The 21392-nt window shown below is 45.6% G+C and overlaps 1 protein-coding gene across 1 annotated transcript in view; it reads right to left on the minus strand.

Moving 5' to 3' along the window:
• LOC105830881 overlaps positions 1-21392 on the minus strand; it is a 144043-nt gene that overhangs the window by 74029 nt on the left and 48622 nt on the right. The gene's annotated exons all lie outside the window — the stretch shown is intronic.

Here is a 21392-nt window from a genome sequence, read left to right on the forward strand (position 1 = left end):
TTTTAATATAGTTTAAACAAACTGTAACTACAAAAACATGGTCGGGACCAAAAATGACTATAAATTATGATGATATTATGGGCACTGTGACTTTTTTTTCGTTTTCTTTCTTGGGATCAAAAAGTAATATTGTTTTTTTATAAACAATATAAACAGCGAATAGTTTTGTTAATATAATTTATTATTCGCCATTTTTAATCCCTCTAATATAAACGCTTAGAATTTTTCCCTTTTAATCTAATCTATTCACCTATTATAAATCTAATAATTTAATTATCTTAATATAATTTCCTTCTTAACCGAAATAATTTTCTAAATCCAAACTTGGGGGGAAAAAGAGAGAGCGGAATATGTGTACAACAATCAAATTTAACGGAGTCATACGCGAGGCACTTGACCCATATACGCGTATCTCACCCTCGCCTCTCTTATCGGCAACAATCACCTCTTTATCGCAACATGAGCTACAATGCCTCGCTTCCCACGTCGGATAGCACCGATTCCTCTTTCCGAACGTATTTTCACCGGCGCGTTTGTACATTTCGCATACATTTCGCGCGACTACACCAGAGCCAGAAATGAAAAAGCCCAGATGTATCGAGGCGATAGCTCGACAGCGGGCGGGTTTATGCACAGTGTAGACGCGGCAGTGATTCCCGCGTACATCCTGGGGGCGCGTCAGATAGAAAAAGGTATACAAACTGGCAGAGAAAGAGAGAGAGAGAGGAAGGGAGGAAAAGCTCGAGCTTGTTCGGACATTCTCGCGGCTGAAGGCAAGCTTATTCATATTATGTAAAGAAATACATACCGCTCTCCCACTTGTCGGCGATATTCGAGATCTCTGTGCGGCTACGCGCCGCAAGAATACAATTTTAAAGGCACGCTTTACGCGTAATCGACAGACGGCACGTCGAAAAATCTCTCGGTCTCCCCGCGGGATTTGAGATCCTTATCAGAGGAGCCTCGACGAGACTGAGTCTGACAGGCCTCGTGCCTCGCAGTACTCGCCTTACTTACTCGTGTCTCGTTCGCTCGTGGTTATTTGGAAACGATGAAACCGGATAGCTTTCGGCTGAACATTGCTGCGCACCGAAATTCCTGCAATTTTTCTCCAGCATGTCATTTTTATCGGGTTTTTCGCGATGAAAGCTGGGAAGACAGGGTATGCGTAGAATTCGCGCTATTTTTACTCCATGCGCATTCCTATAGGTTTTCAAGCGCGCGGCTGCAATTGCGGATTGTATATATATATATATTTTTTTTTTTTTTTTTTTAAAAAGACCCTGGCTTCGAAATATTGGATGAAACAATGATGAAACCAAAATTCAGATGCAAAAATAGTATTTGCTTTGTCCAATTCCCGCGCAGGAAAAACGAGTGACGGTTCTTTGCGTTTCAGTTGCACATCTTCATAAATCAGTCATGCCATTTTTTAACGCACATCTCGCATCTATTCCCTCTAGTTTCGCGAAATTTACAATCGGACGTCTCTTTCGTACAATGCTAACGAGAACGAAGCACTGGGACGATAAAATAATAACCTGGACGACTGAGATACAGACTGAAAATCATCTAGAGAGGACACTCCAAAGGGAAAGACTAAAATTGTTCGGGAGAAAAAAAGTAATGGAAGACGAAAGCAGAAGCAAAACTCGGTCCGTCAAATCGCTCGGTGATATTGCGATTACACCGTGGACTTTTATGTTTCTGTTGCAAAATCCGTTCTTTTTTCCCGATTTCAACTGTCTCGAAACATTTCACGTGTAAAATAAAGATAAGAAGGACACTGGCAGCAAAGGAGCACAGCAGTAGAATGAAATTTCTCTGAGTACACAAGTGTATTATTTTATTGTATCGAATATGACCTGCCTAAGTTTAGAAGGTTTTCCTCATCTTTTTGATAAATATAAAATTGAAAAATAAGAGTCAGATTTAAAATAGAAAACAACAACCTATAAAGAAGTCCCTGTAACAAATTGTGGAAGGACAGAAAATACTAATCACAAGTTAAACACTAAATAAAGAAACAGAATCTTGACTTTTACATATAATTATTACGCGATACGTTGCGTTTCCAGTGTTCCTGATTATAATGATTTCACCGTACAAAGGGTTTCCTTTCTTCAATCATAAAAAAGACGTTTTAATAAAAATGTAAAATAAATATAGTCTTGAGAAGCATAAATAAAGCGCTACAGTAACATAAATTACAAATATTCATAATTGTTACGTGATAATTATGCAAAGCAAGAAATTTACTACTGAAATTTTACATTCCGAAGAGCACAATTTAAATAAAGTGCGTTTGCAAGCTGTAGAAAGTAGATATTGATCGGTTAACTGGCATAAATACATCGTATCGACTTCCTGAGCGTTATCTGTTAAATTCTGTGTGGCTATTTTAGAAATGGAAAATGAGCCAAATTGGATACATGGCCATACTGGGTACAGATTACCTTAATATATAATATATAAAATGAATAATGATGAAAGCTTGACGACTCTGACGAGGAAGTACGTTGCCTAATGAACTATCAAACTAATAATAATAAGTATAATTGAGAACGGCACGGAAGGAGGGGAAAAGGGGATTTATCGCTTTACGCCGTGCGCGCGCCCGCTAATCCCGTTTCCGGCGAATTATGCAACGCTAAGTTGCAGCCGGCCGAAGGGGATTTTATTGTGCCCGTTTCCGCCTCCGCGAATTAATAAACGCGGAGGAGAGCTAAGGAAACGCCTCCGGGCAGCCCGCGGAAATATCACGTCTCATTGCGTCATTAATGGAAATACGATTACGCGATCATCGAGACATTGCTCCAATTGTATTCGCGCTAATTACATTCGCTTTTAGTCAGTAATTAAAATTCCTCTCCTCCCGACAAGCGCGACGGGGAATCGTCGAGGGGGAGAGTTTATTATACGGGAGGAGGAACACACGGGATATGGAAAATACCGAGGATCTGGGTGATAAATAGAAAGCGATCGATCGGCTTGTTATTATTCGTTCTGAATAAGAGTGTCTTCCGCGTTATGGCCTTATGTGAAAAAACTAAATGCCATTACAGCACGTCTTACCAGTCGAAGAAATTCCACAGGCACGCGAACATGTTGGCTGCGCGTTTCCCACATCGAACGACACCCTCGCGCACGTCTCCCTCTTCTTGCACTCGTCCCCCGCACGTGAATTCCACGGTGAAATCGATCAGGCGATCGCAGGTCGGCGAAAATTCTTCCTCTTCCCTTTCCCCAACCCCCCTACATTTTCGAGCTTGTCGCGCACGGCGGACTCGCACTGGCTTTCCTCGCCGTTTCCGCGAGCGGAGAAGCTGCGAGGGTCATACTCGAGCTGAGGACCGTCATGCACTTTCAGAGTAGTAGTAGTAGTAGTAGCAGTAGCAGCAGCAGCAGTAGTAGTAGTAGTAGTACGACCGAGCGCAAATCTCGCCGACCGATGTCTGCCGATAATTTAAGAGACCGGGAGCTGGAAGCGACGGAGAGGAGAGCGACTCATTATGGCGCAACGTGCTACACGTGTCGCGACGTTGTACACCGTCGTGTTACCGCGAGGGGGGGGGGGGGCCCCCGAACCTTCATTCCTCACCGTGAAACCCGCCGGCAATTAGTCGGCTAATTCTAAAGCGGAATAGCAAATTACCCGTCGCGCGGAAATGTCGTTTCGCCTCGCAGCGGGACGCGCAATCCCCGCGCGAGAAAATGCGAGACCTATGCGTTCGTTCATTCATTCGCTCATTCATTCTCGCCGCAATTTCCGTCGCGGCGATATTTCTCGGGCGCAAAAAAAAGAAAAAGGAAGTCGCCGTGCGTGAAAGTCCGGCGGATGTAACGCGCGTAACGTCGTCGTAAATATTCGATGAGAAATCCGTTTGCTCGTCCCCCCCCGCGCCCCCCCCGCCTCTACCCCTTCACCCCGCGAAAGGAAAAACGCGCACGACCGACCGGAAAAGTTGGGAAAACGAATTAAAACCGAGGAGACCGCGCCTCGCGACACAACCGGCTGTCGCCGTCGATGATAATCACTTCGGTAACTCGCGTTCGAAACTCGTTACAGGGTCTATCAACCGTTTATCGAAGGTTGCATGCATTTGTGAAAATAAAGGTGCATCACCCCCACCCCTCCTCGGGGTGAATTTAAATCTACGCCTCGCGCGCACGTACGGCTTGGCCCAGTACTTAAATTCACTCCCGGAAATGAGCGCCCCTCGACGGCGGAGTGAAATCCTCTTCCCGGGCGATAAATCGATCGTAAACTCATTTAAAGCGGTTTCGACGCGGACGCGACGACGTGCACCGAGGCATATTAAAAGCCTGTGTGTGACGAGTTTTCCCGCATGCAGCTGCAAACGACTCGACGACGTTAACGCGCTTCCCTCACCTCTCTCCCTCTCCCCCTTTCTCTCTCTCTCTCTCTCTTTCTCTATACGTTCATTAAATTTTGGTGCGGCATGTAATAACAGCGGAGCAATGAAAAATACATCGCGTAATGGAATCACGCGCGTTTTTATCTATCGCGACTCTCTCTCCGTTCCATTTAGAACGGGGAAAATTGACTTCTTCTTCTTCTTCTTCGCGTAAAAATTTTTCACCTCCTCTCCCGACGCGAAGCGAAATCTTCTCCTCTCTACGCATCTCTCGGAAATATAAACGCGGGGAAATCTATTCTTTTGCGTTTTTCCCGGCGGTTTTTCCTTTTCCAAACACGTACGAAATACGCACGGGCGCTGAAAATTACGGGCCAAAATTATGAAATCTCCGACAGATAAAGCACTGACATTCTGCTCTACTATACATACACTGAGAAAAACATCTGGTGAGATTAACCAGAATTCTAGTTAGACGAAGTTATTCACCAGATTTCTGAATAATCGCACCAGACATTTTTCTCAGTGTATACTGTAAAAAAAATTATGTAAAATTACATGGATAATATTTGTGAAATTGGACAAATAGTGGAAATACATCGAGTTCTTTAGTATTTTTATTTCTTCTAATTGCGCGCAAATATAAGTCCCACATATGTTATTAATATAATTTTGTAGTGAACGGTAACGATATCGCCGGTAATTTGGCGGCGCTTGTTACGAATAAAAAAGAAGAAGAGCACTATCTTCCCGGCACATTATCGCCTCCGCGGCAGCGTGTAAAGCGTGCATCGAAAACAGAGAGAAAGAGAGAGAGAGAGGAGAGAGAGAGAGAGAGAGAGTTGCCGGAGTTGCCAGTCGAATACATGAATAATCGGGTTGCCACCACACACACGGTGCAACTAACTACGCGCTCTCGGTAACCGCGCCGGTTTTATCAAAAGGCTGTGTGCATTGTGTACCCGAGAGGCGAGTACGCGTCTTGGAGTTTCCCCCCCCTTTTTTTTTTCTTTCTTTCTTTCTCGTGCAAAATATAAATTGCCGTCGTCCAATTACTTTCGCTCGTGGAAGCGTAACCCGCATCGTTTGGATTGCGCTGATTTTTTAATAGCTCTTCCGCATAATCTCTTTAACCTTTCAGATAATCTTTAAAAAGGTGGCTATATATAATATATACCGCGGGCGAGTTTAATACCAAACACGGCATTTCTCTCACGAAGGTTGTCATTTTGCCGAAGGGCAAAAATTGATACAGAAATTTATAGTCGACTTCTCGCTTAATGAGCAAAGCTTTCCAATGTTACGCGAATAAAATCTCGATGTTTCTCTCCCTTCCTTTCTCTCTCGAATAAAAAAAAAAAGAGAAACGAAGTAGCAGCGATATACCGGCAAACAGCGACTACCGACGGCTAAATGCCAACACCGATTTTAACCCTATTGTCAAACCCGAGCGAGCCCCGTCCTGCTTTTGCCAGCGTCACACGTTTCGCAACCGTAAATACGCGGTTTCACCCGGACTATTTTCTTGATTAAAACATCGATCGAGACACACGGTCAGAGCGCTGTGACACGAGCCGCGAATTCGATAGCTTCCGTACCGAATTACCGGATCGCAGATATAGACGGCGCGGAGAGACATATACAAATAAAATCAACGGACGGGCCGTCGAATCAATTTGACGCGAAATTTGCGGGAACAATGAAGCGCATCCGGCGTGGTGTATTTAATGATAAAATGTATTAATCGAGCGTATCTCGCGCCTCTCGATCCTTCTCGCACGAGTCAGAGAAGAGAGAGAGAGATTTTTGCTTTTTTTTTTTCCACGAAATTCCTTCCGTCGGACTAACGCGCCCTCGCGACACGCACCCTGGAGTACGACGATGGTCTGAATATTGCAGACCTTCATTTCGGCGAGGGCCAATCGCTCGTCAACTCCCACGAGTCCGTTCGCACCGCCCTTGGCCTTCCACACGATCAACCCTTTCCGAACTGCCGCGTACGTTGCCCTTCCGGGTGAACTTTCGGGTCGGGGTAAAAATCGAAGCCGGACTCCCCTCCTCCCTCCCCCCGCGATATCGACGGTTTATGTGTAAAGTTTCGCGTGACGGCTCGAATAATTTTTTTTCCCGTGAGCCTCTCAATTCCAACGGTGATAAAGGAGGTAAATCTACTTCAGCGAAATATAACGTATGGCGATTAAACCTGTCGTCGATAAATATCTGTAAAACTGCCGCTGTAATTTTTGCATCCGCAGTCCTCCAATTTCCACAAATTACCTTCGCGAATACAACGAGCGAGGACCTCCCGAAAGATTATTACCGGCAATGTGTATATAATATGAATCATAATAAATGCATGGATGATGTATAGGCGGCTATCAAGATTATATCGCCGCACGTTTACAACGTTAAACAATCCGTTCGACCGTGCGCTTCGTTTACCTGACGTAAAAATGGCCACCTTATGATCGACGACGGAAATAAAACCGAATCATTTGGCTCGACGATACGTATATCGAAACATTTAAATATTCTCATCGGCGAGGACTAATTGCCCGCGGGAACGAATATTCTCCTATGTGTTTAACTGCTGCCCGAATCAAAATTCCCGACCAACTTTCATCTGAGGACCGCGAAAGCACTCGATAATCACGAGGTTCGCGAAGACACCCCCGGAAGACGGCGTGCGGTCGCCCGGTCGTGCGCGATCACGTGCCGGGTGCCGCGGAGGCGACGTCCGCGCGTCGCGACGCCGCGGCCGACGCCGCCGCCGCCGCCGCCGCCACCGTTTGACACACCACTTCCTCCACCACGATGCCGGCGAGACGACGCCGAGGCTCGGAGTCTCCTCCGCCCCGGAGATCGCGCGCGCACGAGACAGACGGAATAGCGTACACGGTAAATCGGCGGGGCCCCCCTCGCCGGGGTCTCACGACGAGCCGGAAGCGGCGATTGTTATCACTGTCCCGGCATCTCTTCCGGCGACGGCGAGGCCCGAGGCTCGCGCGCGGGACGCGCGAGGGTCGCGAGGATCGCGAGACGAAAGGGGGAAGCGGAAAAACCTCCCCCGGAGTCTTTCTCCTGGAGTTCGTAGGCTCGTGGAGGCTCGCGACGCGCCGCCGACCGTGCCGGCGTTGTTTCTCCGGCGACGAGAGAGGGCAAGAATTCCGGGGTGGCCTGACTCGTAGCGCGGCGAGGGCCCAACTGGCATGCGCCTTTGCCACCCGCCCTCTCTGCGTCCCCCGTACACTTCCGCCGCCGTCGCTCCCCCGCGCGCAGGCCGTGCTCGTCGAGCCACCCCAATGCGTACTCTCTCTCTCTCTCTCTCTCTCTCTCTCTCTCTCTCTCTCTCTTTCTCTCTCTCCGTCGGTACACCATCGCGGGGGAGGAGGGATCGTCAGTACAGCGCCGCGGCTTTCGCTCTCTCGGTTTTCTCTGTTCCGATCATCCCTGCCGCCGCCGTCGCCGCCGAGCGGCTGCGCGTGTGCATCCCCTTCCTCTCTCCCGTCCTGCTCCCACACCCTCCTCCTCCCCCCCCCTGCAACCCCGGGAATCACCGGCGGCGCATTGTCCTTACGGGGGTTTCGCGAAGGCATCTTTCGCGATGCGCGCATATATCTGCCCTACGACAACGAGCTATCTTGTCGCACCGAGTGGTTTTGAGGGAGGGAAATATCGTATACGAATACGTAATGCCTCGGAAAATTCAATCGGAGGTGCGGGAGGGAAGAATTTTTCCGAAAAATAATATACTTTCGCGCTTCACTTCGCACAATTAAATTCCTTTCCCCGCACAAAGTACAAAGGTAGCTCGCGTAATTGGTAAAGGAATCAAATAAAATACCTTTATGTTAAGGAATTTACATTGGAACATTGGAGATGATAATTACAATCAAGATTATAACGTTAAAAATTATTTTACCCGCGTGATACGCGGCCGAAAAGCTACCAAGGATAAACGATGTTATCAATGGAGGCCGGTGGAACGTATCTCGCGGTGTAATCAGAAATGATTGATCCCGCGGCGAATGCGATGCGGTAAACGCGAGAAGGGGGCTTACCCCCGGTGCAGAAATCGTGCAGCGCCGAGAAAACGGAAATTGCATTCCGCGACCCGGCGGTAATTAGAAGAATTAGGGATCGTTAGCTTTTCGCCGGCCATGTATCTCCGATACCCTGGCGCGGCGGCGGCGTGGCGCTCACTTTGTTATCATCACGTCGTTGAGCGACGAGGCCGTGCCGCCATGAAGAAGTATTAAAGGGAATCTCTCCAGGAGTGAGTATCGCCCCGGTCGGCCCAGTAATTTCCTTTTAGACGGCGATGTCTCTCCCGAGTTTTGCCCCCGACGGAGGGGGCGAAGTTCCGGCCGTGGGTGAACGCGTGACCCACATAAACGCGCGCGTGCCAGGCGATACGTTTCACGCCGAAAACACAAAGGTCGCGTCGCACGAGCGATACCGCCACTCGTGAAAAGCGCCGGTGGAAGAGAGTCTACTGTTGGGCAACGTTCGCAGATGTGGCTTCCCGATACCGCGGTATTTATTCCCCTCCGGTTTCGGGTCACGCACGACTCACGTAGACGCGTGGAGGAGGCGTCGGGTACTTCCGGACAGATACATCAACGGCGAGAGGTTTTTCTCTTTTAATTTATGCTCGGAAAAAATACGGGTTTTTAAGAGTGCGACACGTGCAATGTAGTTTTATGGAATGGGAATATCTTTTGTGAGATAAACATAGTCGAGATTTTTCTAAATGAAATCATTAATATAATATCGATTCAATATTTTCTTTATATTTAAAATTGAATAATTTCTCTTCATCCTTATCTATGTAAAAGTATAATATTAAAGCGAAGTAATTTAAAAAATCACTATTTTCGAAGAAATCTCTCGCATTTTACTGTGGTGTAAAGTAAAACTTAAAAAAAGTTGTAAGAAGAAAATGAAAGCATGTAATAAATTTTTTAAAGCATGCATTTTTATCGGATATTTTTTCGCCAGTATTTTTAATAAAATCTAAATAGATTTTTATATAATTCATAACGTTTTATTTGAAAATACTAATTAATAGAAATAAAAAAATAATTACAAAATATTTTCTGTTTTATTTTGATATATGTTGACATGAATTGATATAAAAATATTCGATGACCTTTATCATTTTTAGCATGGAGCCATGACCAGTAAAAAAACACATTATTGTATTAAAAAAAAATGTAATTTGCAACGAGTAGTTGGACGTTTATTTTAAATACAGTTGTGTACTCTTTTTATATCCATTAATTCAAACTTTATTCTATTGTGTGTATAAAAACTTTAAAACAGAGTAATAAAATAATGGATATTTTACACATTTTATTGTGAATATTTTTTATTGCAAATTTTATATCAAAATATGTGTGCTAGAATAAAATATTTTGAAATTACTAATTTCTTAATATTTTTAATTCAATACCGTCACACGCAGGATAACTGAGCAAAAAATATCTTTTAAATAATTTAAGTTATCTAAAAAGGTATAAATAAAAGGTATAAAGGTATTCCATTAAAAAAATATGTCAATGACATTTATACATCTCATAAAAAATTCACGCCGCATAAAAAATATGTTGCACGCATTATATATATTTCAACTTGAAATTTTGTATTCGATGCATGTTTTAAAACATATTTCATACTTTTATATTTGATGGCTTTGATGCATATAAATAGATATATGTACATATATATAGGCGTAACATGCCTAGTATTAATAATCGAATAGAATAAAGTGGAATAAAATTTTAATTGTACTCTTTCATCGGATTGCAATCGATTATAAAAATATCTGCCATTAAAAATAATATAAACCAAACGTTTTGTATTGTGTTGAAAAGAGATTCTTGTTGAACAACAAAATTCATCCTCTCTCACGCAAGTAGATCGATAGATCGTGCCGGACGTGTTATCCTTGAGACCATTGGAGCAAAGCAGCTCTTACATTTGGTCAGTTTTCAATTTCGGCCTCTCGTCCCCTTTCGCGTATTAGACCCGAGATATATTGTCGCGTGACACATAAGCGTTCTCTCTACGTTCTTAATGTCTTCGTCGTCCTCCCTCATTTTTCGCGTCTGACCGCGCGAAACTTATTTTTGCAAACTGGAAAAATATTGATCCCGCGCGGGGGAGCACGCGAGAGAGGATTTTACAATCCCGTAATTAATTTCATTCGGGAAATTCAAGTAAATCCGAAAGGATAAAATTTACAACGCCGGGGGGGGGGAGGGTGTGGCGTTTAATCAGATTCTCGTCGAAAGGTAGAATAGCTAATTTTAAATTGCCCAGGGAATTGTGAAATGCGGTGCAGTAAATATCTGGAATAACGAACTTCACGGCGTATAGTCGGCTATATGCGAGCGTCGGGCACACCATAGCATTATAGCGGTAGCTGTAGTACCGTAAACCGTAACGCGGTTATGCAATAAACAATGGGCGCACGCGCGTTTATTATATAATACACAGCAGCGCGTACGCACGTGCGATACGGTCGGTTATCGTTCGGCGCTAACGCCGAATGATGTTGCACCGGACGCGTTGCGGGAACCGTAACTTTGCGCGTTCGCCGGCGCAACGGAACGCGATTTCCTTTCCTCACCGGTGCCCGGTTTCCCTTTGTTTCTCTCGCGCGCGTCGAGAAAATTCCTTCCCGTTTGGCGGCCGTCGCCGCTTTCCGGTCGCGCGACTCTGATAAGTCTTCCCGCTCCGAGGGGGGACGGTTCCCCGACCCCTCGACCCTTCCGACCTCGATCGAAGGTTCGAACGGGTCACGTGAAAGAGAAGTCAAAGGCGCACGTATTTCGTATCTCTCCGATGACGCCTCGGCTTCGAGATCGACGTGCCTCGAAAAGGAAATTCGAGCGCGAGCTCCGAAATGCGAAAGTGCCATCCGAATTCCTTACCTGTCTCTGAAGGCAGGTCTTATCGACAATATCGTTTCACGCGCGACGTAATCGCGCGCAACGCGAGCCGAATTTCACGAGAGATTTCGGCGGGAGATTAAAAGTATCGAGGATGATAGTATCGAAAATTGAAAAAGTCGGGGGACCCCCGACTTTTCTCTCTCTCTCTCAGAGGGGTCACTCGGCCGCGCTCAAGAGTGACCTTTTTTTTATTCATCAGGGTCCGGTAATACCCGGAGTCTTTATCGAGTGGTTTTATATTTCGTTATCCGGTATTACGGGGAACGTCGAGCGTCCTATAAAAACTATGGAGCTGAACCTCGCGGGCGATCGTATCGTTCCTTTATTCGCTAATAACGTGTGTACGGTCTCATAGGCTGCGGGCGCATTGAACCGTAAAAAAACCGTCGTACAGGCGAGATTAACCCGCCCTCCCCTTGCAATCACATCATAATGCGCGCATAATGTGTGTGTGTGTGTGTGTTAAATGTAACGCTCGCGCAACCGATTCATCTTTCATCCGCGTCGCCGGCGTTATCGCGCTGCAGATACAGGGCAAGTTTCGCAAGCTTTCCCGACTCGGAAAATACTTGATATTCACGACACGCTCCGGGTAGTTATCGCCGAGACCGGAGATCACGGTGACATCCCTCCCCGAAGGGTCACCTCGTGTTCGAAGCAACGTACGACTTCCTTTTCCTCCTCGTTAGTTCTTTATGGTCCGAGATTATTACGTAATGTATTTTAACGTTATTACACTGAAAAGAAAGTTCACTAAGTTGAAATAAATATTTTTTTCAAATAGCACCGTGCGGAAGTTTTGTAAAAAAAATAAATAATGCTTGTTTCAAATGAGATAATATTTTCCATAATTTAGAAAATATATTATACGTTTCCTAAATTATAGAAAATATTATCTTATTTGAAATGAATATTATTTATTTCTTACAAAACTTCTGCCCGGTACTATTTGAAAAAATATTTATTTTAATTTAGTAAATTTTTTTCGATGTAGCATTGCCGATCTACACCGAGAGGAAAAAAAGAATTACATTAATATCACTGTAATTTATAGTCATTTTTGGACCTGACCATATTTTTGTAGTTATTCAGCAATATAAATTATAATTTGTGCAAACTATGTACATTAAAGTCTTCATAATTATAATATTAGTCTATGCAAATTGTGATATGGTTGCCATAGCCAAAATGGAGATTTTAGCATAGTAAGTTGTACCACAAAACAATTAACTGTAAGCGCATAATTATTACAATCAATATTATAGTAATAAAAGTGATATTCTGACTACAATTATTTTACTATGCAAAAGTGAGGCTTCTCTGCCATTTTGGCGTCGTAAATGTTTAAAAATTATTATACAGTTAACAATTCGCGCGTGGACTCGAAAATATTGATGTAAAGGGCTTCTCGAGCCAATTGTATGCGATCCATTTTGCCGTGCTGGGGGTCGGCAAGGTATTAAGGTTTCTCTCGAACTCCTTGAAAAGAGTCATTTCTGTAGACGAAGTAATGAGCGAATTCTTGCGAAACTTTTCCGTCGTTCCCGTTAAAGTTGACCGTCAGATGAGCCAGTCCATTCACGCCGCGATAATAACGCAATTTTCTCTCGTTAATACTATCGGACGTCTTTCCTCATTCTCCTCGATCGAGTTATTATTGAATCGAAGGAGACGAGGAGCATCGATAGTCGGGCGCATCATCACACGGGGCGCAAACATTAATATCGCGTTGATGCGATCGTGCGTGTCAAGGCATGCGCGAGATCATTGAATTGAAATACGAAGCCTTCATCGCGCCGTTAAAGGCGCAAGATTCTGTATCGCGCTGTCTGTACTCATGAAGGTGGATAGCTTTGTCGCTTTTCGAGCTCGACGAGTAGACTGGCTTAAGCCAACCGCACAAAGCGATGCATCGCGGAGACACGCTGTTAGTAAGATGCATGACCGCACGCGCACGTTTGTGTAAAAGCTGCGGAGCACGACGTGTGTGTGTGTGTGTGTAACTTCCGGGTCCTCAGTTTGTGGCACACCGGGTGTGAAATCTCCACGTTAAAGATAAATAGACAAGGGGGAGAGTAATGACAGGTTAATATGCGAAATTGTAGTACAAACCGGTACGATAAATAATTTTAATGCATGATGCCTAGAAATATCGGTAGTTCTAACATTTGGAAAAATGAAACCCAACTAATAACTGAAAGAAAGATTCTCTTAGAGATAATAAGATAATTCTCGTAGTGAACCCTTAAAATCCGATAACATTTCACATCAAATATGTGCGAAATTATAACACAATATAACGTGATAAATAATTTCGATGTGGCAAAGAGATCCATAACAAACCTTAACATATTTATGTCTGATAACATTTCATATCTAATAATATGGTGGTACAATATAATGAATAATTTCGACGTAAAGCGACAAGGAGATCCATTGAATAAAACTCAAACGAGTATAATTGAATGTAAAAGAGATTTATTTATACACTGAAAAAAAGTTCTTAGTAAACCTGTGAAATGCATTTAGTAATGATATTGTTAAAATATTTGTTACAAACAAATGTTGTAATAATAACAAAATTATAATAATATTAACAAAACGTTTGGTAATAATTATAAACATTTCATTATAAGTACATTATTTTGTTATAATTACATTTAGTTGAAATTACTTCACTAAGGTTTTGGGAAATTTGGACCAAGGCTGGATTATTACAACCAAGTCTTTTTTTTTTCAGTATATAAAGGTAATAAGACAATTCTCGTAACAAGCGTTAACATAGTTAGATCTGATAATGTCTCGCGTCTAATGTCTGTTTGGCGCACGTACACATATATGTGTTTGCATACACGATCCGTGTGAATTGCACGTGCATGAATACGGATTGCAGCCGCGGCGGTCGGACAAGAGGCGCGCGTTTCCGAATGGATGTGCGAGGGTATCGTATACGCATAATGCATTTGCATCTATATAACGCGATCCCTGCACGGGAGGGGAGAGACGGGGGGGGGGGAGTTATCTCGAAGAACTTCGGCGTCTGAAACACGACGCCGGGACGTGCCTTCCTCCGGCCGCAAATTGAGACGAACGGGGGAGCACGGGCGTATACACCGTGTGTACCACGAGGTAACATACATTCGTATATCAGGGAAACGGGGGGGGGGGAATCCAACGTGCGGTATCGTATCGCGGAATCTTGAGAAATCTTTCGGACTCTCTCGGCTAACGGCCCCTCGGAGATCCTCTCGATCTCGGTTGAGAATTCTCGAATAAGAATGTCCACTTTAATGAAGTCTTAGCGGATTAATGCCAGCCGCTCTTATTTCGCGCGGAATGAAGGTAGAAACTTTCCTTGTTAGCCCTCGACGAGACAGACACTTCTCCCTCCTCCTCCCCTCCCCGCCCCTCCTTCCAATATCTTTAACGCTTCTTATCTGCCCGGGAGAGTAAATCGAACGAAGGTAATTATTACTTGGTTTATCCTTTTTATCCCGGGAGTACAGTTCTCCGTAGAAATATGCGGGAGATAATCGCTTTTAGTCTCGCAGCAACGAGCTTAAAACAAATATACACGCTCCGCGTGCCGAAAGGCGGCAAGAAACCGGGAGGAAAGGGCGGGAGGGGGCTGACAGGGGTGAGGGAGCGGCGCGTCGGTGTTACGTTAAGTGGATTAAAAAGTTGCGCATGAGAATGGAATTAATTAGCGCGCGATGCAGCCGATTATATCTCCCGCGCGGAGACATAAACGTCCGAGATATAAACGCAGTTAATTAATTCAGCCTTCAATCTCTGCCTTCGGGGGCAATAACTCATCGCGATTATCCGCGTGGCAGCGCGCGCGCGCGCGCGCGTCCGCGGATTAATAATCGAAGGCCGGGCTGAAGCCCGGGTTCTCGGGCGGTTACGTTTGTTCTGGTCTGCGATCGGGATTGACTCGAAGCCGAGGAGTTTACCGGAATATCCTCGCGGATATAATCCCCGCGCGCAACCCGGGGACGACGCGCTTCCGACCGGATTATCCGTCACCGTGAAGCGACGAGCGGGAGACGCGGAGTCGCGGGGAATCCCGGCGCGCTTCTGTAATCCCCCGGTCGGAAAGATAAAATTTGTTTACCCCGGCGGGCTCGCCGTACGGCTGTGTAAACTTTTGTATTGACCGTCTACCGCCATCGTCGTCGCCGTCGACGATATTGGACACGGTGTTTTTTCGCTCGCGCGCGAAGTTAAGGGGGATGCTAGAGTGACCGTCAAACTTGATCGGGCTCGATAATGTAGAGTCATTCGTGCACATTATTAACGACATTTCGTACGTATTTGCTTTTGCTTCTGCTTTATAAATTCCAGTTTAGAGACTGATATTAATAGGTGTACTTTAATTCCAGAGAAGGATTTTCAGATCTACAACAAATACGCGCAAAATTTTGTTATGAAAATTTTGTTACGAGATTTCGTGTGTGCTTCTGTTATAGATTTGCAAATGCCTCTCCAGAAGTAGAGCGCACGTATTAATATCCAGTCCGTAAGGACTGGACTTCGTACACGGAGAGAATTTTCTCTTAAAATTTACCCTGAAAATCTGATAATTGTGGGATAATGTGTGACCTCGAGGAATTTTTACTATACTGTTTAGTAAAATTTACTAGAAGTACAGCGAAATTTACTAAAAGTATAGTAAAATTCCTCGGGGTCACACATTATCCCACAATTACCAGCTTTTGAGGGTAAATTTTACGAAAAAATTTCAAGCTTGTAAAAGAATACGTGCAAAAAATCCCGTTGCAAAAAAATTATTGCTTAATCCGAGATCTACAATGAGACTTTCTTCGGTGATACACGGGGACTCGATGCCCAGGACACTCCGGGGGATGCTTCATTCCACGGAGGAAATAGCACAACCCCCTCCCCCCCCCCCGTGTGGCCCGTGACTTAAGTTATTTATAGACTTCGAGACATAACGCGCCGGCCGTTCATCCTCTCTTCTCGGCCCCATCTTCGACCTGTCCCGCGGAAGCGTTACGGTACGGCAAATTCCAGGGCGTGTGCGCGCGCGCGCCTACTAGCGTGGCGGAATGCCAGTCGTTAATCCTCTTTGTTGAATTTCGTTGCATGCGCAACGTCCGTTTAGAATCCATACCGCGAGGCATCAGCCGTTTTTCAATCATTTTTAAAGCACGTCGTAAGTATAAGAAGTATACGAGAGATAAATAAAAAAGAAGAATAATGTTGCCGATAAATAAATAGGAGGAATGTCGTCACGCAAATTGTCAGTCTAATATTAAACCTCCATAAACCAATCTGGATTATACCGACGATTTTTTACATGTATAACAAAAAGAAGAAAAAACCGTCTCGGATTATCCGACGTACAATTGTATTCCAAAATGTTAAGTAATACTGGAATTTTTCCAGACTCTTTTGGAGCATAAAAATCCCTCCACGGGTCTGCGCGGGGGTTAATTTTCGAAAGTTCCAAACTCCAAATTAATTTTTACAAATTTTATCTCGACGATGAGATTGTTACACGACTTGATCTTCCGTCGAGGTAATACACTGAAATTTACGGCCGAAATGAATTTGATGTTGGGACAGAAAATTTTTCCCCAACTACCCTGTCTCTCTCTCCCTGTTTCTCTGTACTAGTCACGGATAATTCACGGAGACTACAGTCGCATGAGAAAATCATAAGCGTTTATAGAGATAGCTGTCCCTTCTGTCGTAAAAGCGTACTAAAAAATTTACGTTGCTCCCACCCCCCCCTCCTTCCCGCCCGCGCGGGGTCCACACGTCCGCGCGGAAACGTTGAAAAATTTCATGGCCGTCGCGCGTCTGGACGGCTTTCAGCCTCGTAGACACGCGACGCGGAGAGCTACGCGGGGGGGGGGGGGGGATATTTCGCCGGGCATTTCCATGCGGGGAATGAAATAAAAGAAGGGGATGGTCCTGACGGCTATCGCGTCCCCTAGTCCCGGTGATACATGACGTCGTTCTCGATTGGCACGAAGCGATCGGAACACCGGCGCCCCGGGCGAGCGATGCCACGACTGACCGATAAGACCCGATCGAATGGAAACCCTTTCGCAACCCCTTTTTCTCCTTCCCCCATCCCCCTTCTATTAGTTTCCGTCCGCTCGCCAATTCTCCGCTTTCTCGTTCTCCGATGCAGCTTCCGCACATTCCGTTCGTCTCTCGCTCTCGAGCGCCTCGCGCTCGGAACTCCCTCCGTTATTAGCCGCGTTCGTACAAAGCGCAGTGCTCGCGCGCGTAACTACGATCCGGCGTTTCGTACGGACGGCTCGGGAATTGCTGCGATCTCTGACAGATTAATCGAAGAGTCGCTCTGTCGTACAGAACTCGGGAACGAACGTTAATAGTGGACTACGTAGCGAGGCACCGGATAAGCCGTATCAGATAAGTGTCAATTAAAAAAGACTGAAATTATATTATCAGCGACACGAGATAGCATCTTTGCGTGTATTCGCAAATCTGTATCTATAGATATAGAGTTACTTGTTGAACGATCGGAACAATAAAGATTTATATAAGATAAATATTAAAATGAGATAAGACCTCAAAGTAATAAATTGTAAATTGCACTGAGAATAAAAGTAGTTAATTTGGCGAAATATCTTCAGTTAAAGTATTTACATATTTAACCTTTGAATACATAAAATACTTTAAACTTTAATTCAAGTACCTATGTATTTAATTGAAATACATAACTATTTGAAGTGAAGCTGAACATTTTCATCAAATTAGCTACTTTTCTCGACTACAATGTATTTTTTAATTTAATTTGCATACAAGTTCGATTAAGATATAATTTTTCATTCGAAAATGGTAAAATTGCATTAAATTTTTATTTGCTCACTAACCGGTCGATTTTTTATTTTGTCCGTTAATCGGTGCAGTAATACACATGTCAATTAATGTCGTGTCTCGTTTCGTTGCCCGAAGATCGATAAGCCCGCTTTTTCGCCGCACATCTCCCACCATGGCGTCTAATTTCGCGCGTGGCGTCGATCTTCACGTCGAAGCCAGCGGAAAGACACGCTGCAAATTTCCGTCCTGCGACCGACAGGCCGAAGATATTTAATCGCGGGGGAGGTGAGAGGTGACAAAGCGCGTCCGGAGCCCGCGGTAATTTCGTCGCGCGGGGCGCGCATTTTTCTTTCGCCGTCGTCGTCGTCGTCATCGTCCCCTCGTGCGCTGCCGTTTAACGGCGCGTGGACGACAGGTTGGGAAACGGTACCGCGAAAAGGTGGAAGCAAGACAGAAATGGGAACGGAGAAATGGGGACGGAAGCGAAATTTCCACGAGAGTAAGCGAAACCCGTCCAGGTCGAACCTATTGAGGACGGCGGCAACGAGGGATCGAGGACGAAGGAAAAGGGAGTGGAAAGGGTGGGGAGGGGGGGGGGCAAAGAACGGAGAATTGGTACCCGGGTGTGACGGATAACGAGGACGTTAATCACGTGTTATCACTCGCTCGCGAAGGAAGACGAAAGGAGAGGCGGCGGCGAGGCCAACATCGTAGGGGAGAGAGAGAGAGAGAGGGAGGGCGGGTAGGTGTGCACGCATATGCTTCTGACATAACTGCTCCGTGACGTAACAGCACCCTTTCATCACGAGAGACGTATTAATTCATGAGATTATGTAAATTCCAAAACCATTAAAGCCTCAAAATTCATCAGGAATATTCGTGCTCTTATTCCTGAGGGATGATAATAAACGACTGTATACGAAATATGACGTGTAATACGCGCGCTTGAAAAATGTTAGAAGCACCCTTGATAACCTCAAAATGTCTTCGATATTACGACCGGAACTCTGTGATAAATTCAACGCGATATGTATTCGCAGATTATTTTCTATATCATTAAATCGTAGTAATTTGATTACCTTACATAATCGCAAAATAATAATTCAGATACGATTATGAAAAGGGTATAAAAATCTCAAAAGCATCGCGGACAATTTCGCATCGTAGAAATATCTCCACCGATCATCCCGGCGAGCAATTTATAAGCGTGCATCTCCAAATACCAAGCAAAGAGATCAAAATTCAAATAAGGAACGCGACGGCCAAGAGAAGCCCCGATTATTACATTACACGTACAATTGAATTCACTTCCATTATCGCGAGAGCGTGAACCTCGAATGGGGCGAATGCGTTTCGCGGGGGGGGGGAGGGAAGGAGGGTTGAAAGGGAAGGGAGGGGAAAGGGATAAGGGATGAAAAGTAATGGCGCGACGCGAGACTCCCGGCGCCGGTTATGGCTGGAGACGCCAGGCCGGATGTGCTTGCGGCACGTACACAACGGCGACAGCGGGGGGTTCCGTTTTGCGGAGGGCCACGTCGCGAGATACGTTTTGCGAGAGTAGATAGAACCGCGGCGAAATTACGGCCCGGGATCGACCCGCGTGCGAAATTAAAGCCGAAACCGCTCGCCGCGGAGGAGGAGGAGGAGGGAGGGACGCGGAGCGCGATTGCAAAAATTAATTTCGCGCGCACCTTTGTTCGCGCGCGGGTGACGCAAAAATCGTGGGGGATATTGCTTGTAAGTTACGACGACGGGGCATTAATCATAGGGGCCGTTCCCTTATTTTGTGCCGGACCGGATCCATACGGTGAGGTCGGAAACCACCGTAACAACCGCGTCGGGGACACGTCGAAACGTTCGGTCTGAAAACGGATTATTCGCTCGGAAAACCGAGACTTCATTCCGCGGCTGAAAGCGATATTATTTACTCCTCGCGATACACTCGTTCGCGGGGATCATAAACGACATCGGGTAAGCCGCGGTGAGACCAGCAGCTAGTTAAGAAGTTAGAGAAGCTGGCTCGAGTACCCGAGGAACGAGTTTATGAAACGTTTCGTCCGGCAAAAAAATACCGACGCGAGGAAAACTCGCGGGGGCTTTCCCTCCCTTCGCGAAGGAGGGATGGTGAGGGAGGGGGAAGGGGAAGGTAAGAGTTCTTCGCGGCCACTTTCTTCGAACTCCCTTCGGGAATCCTTCTTGCTTCTCATCGTTAATGCGAACTGCGTCGAACTAATTTCTAAGGGTGGCTTACGTACTACACGAACGCGCGAGCGAGATCGTTATCCGGGGAAACGCGCGCTGTCTCGCGCCGCGTTTAAGCGACGCTTGCGGTATTTTCAGTTTCATCGGAAACGTCGTTTGCGATAACGAGTCTTACGGGCTCTTCGTGAGCTGAAGCGCTCAGCGCAAACAGGAAAATTAAAATGGACGTAAGAGGGGAAATGTAAAGTATCTCGCTTGAGGAGCGCTCGCTGCGAAATTCATTTTGCGTTTACCTGGGATCATCAGCGGTGGATAATCTGCGAAATCTGCGAAATCCGTATCGTTAATCGAGAATCGATATCGCGGCGTTATCAAGTAGGAAATTAAGCGCGTCAAACTCGAAAAAATTGCAAAAAAAAAAAGAGAGAGAGAAGAGCGGACAACGCTCTCCCGTCCGATTGATGATTTAAACGACGCGAATGGACAAGGAAATAAAAGAGTACGAGGTAGGGGGGGGAGGGGAAGGGCGACAAGCACCTCTTTATTTTCCTTCATCGCGGCGCACGAGAGAGGGCGATTCATTCGGCAGGTTACTGTATAGTGCGAGCAATCCGGCTGATTTGTACGCATATCAGAGACTCCTCCGTAATCCCTCTGGCGGCGCGGCCGGGAAAAACGTGATCCGCCGGTCCGATTTTTCGTTTCGCGCGCGTATACGTGTACGTACGTGGGTGTGTTTCAAAAGCCGGCGCGGAGCGCTTTTGAAGGACACGGGGATTGCTTACGGTGAATATAGAAATCGGAATTACGTTGCTTTTCATCACCGGCGGGATACACACAGCTTCCAGAGTTAGAGGTGCGCGCGTTTCGCCTATGTTTAAATATCTCTCTCCCGGCGCCAAATATCTCTCTCGCCGGTTTTGTACAAATAACTACCCTTTTAAATCAATCCCTTGGACACATCCCGACGTGGATATATATTCATAGCCGATTTAATAAAAATCGTCAATTGCTTCCCTCTCCCCCCCCC

This window comes from Monomorium pharaonis, chromosome 7 (assembly GCF_013373865.1).
Source record: "Monomorium pharaonis isolate MP-MQ-018 chromosome 7, ASM1337386v2, whole genome shotgun sequence".
NCBI classification, from domain to species: Eukaryota; Metazoa; Arthropoda; class Insecta; order Hymenoptera; family Formicidae; genus Monomorium; species Monomorium pharaonis.